This window comes from Elephantulus edwardii, unplaced genomic scaffold, assembly GCF_000299155.1.
Source record: "Elephantulus edwardii isolate Elephantulus edwardi_28Jun2011 unplaced genomic scaffold, EleEdw1.0 scaffold00544, whole genome shotgun sequence".
NCBI classification, from domain to species: domain Eukaryota; kingdom Metazoa; phylum Chordata; class Mammalia; order Macroscelidea; family Macroscelididae; genus Elephantulus; species Elephantulus edwardii.
Window position 1 is genome coordinate 142,847 of NW_006400294.1, and position 571 is coordinate 143,417.

The following is a 571-nucleotide window of genomic DNA, read 5'->3' on the forward strand; positions in this document are numbered from 1 at the left end:
AAAAAAACACATGGACTTTAACTTCACTGATATAAGCTAAAATGCATAGTAGTAGAAATAAATGTAAGAGTTGGGCAAAGGTCTCTTAACCATATCTTTTTACAAAGTGTTCTCCATTTATTGATGATCAGTAAGAAGATAAACCATTGGTACAGACATAAAATTTTTGCATGCTTCTTTGGTTCAAAGTCTCTCATAGCTATGATGTACATTATGCAATGTTCTTTTCTGGGAGAACAAAATGTGGAAATAGCTATTGCCCATAAATACCATGAATATTGGCATATCTATCTGCATGGTTCAAAATTGGGAAGGGCATACGCTAGGGATGTGTCCTGTCTCCATACCTTTTCAACGTGTATGCAGAACAGATTATCTGGGAGGCTGGGCTTTATGAGGAGAAATGTGGGGTCAAGTTTGGCAGAAGATCTATCAACAATCTGCGTTACGCAGATGATACAACCCTGCTTGCTGAAACTGAGGAGGACCTGAAATGCTTGCTGCAGAGGGTCAAGGACTGCAGCCTCCAATATGGATTGAGGCTCAATGTAAAAAAGACAAAGATTCTCAC

The 571-nt window shown here is 38.9% G+C and overlaps 1 protein-coding gene across 1 annotated transcript in view; it reads left to right on the forward strand.

Annotated features, from left to right (window-relative positions):
• Positions 1–571, forward strand: part of NAALAD2 (N-acetylated alpha-linked acidic dipeptidase 2) — a 114,433-nt gene that overhangs the window by 9,643 nt on the left and 104,219 nt on the right. The gene's annotated exons all lie outside the window — the stretch shown is intronic.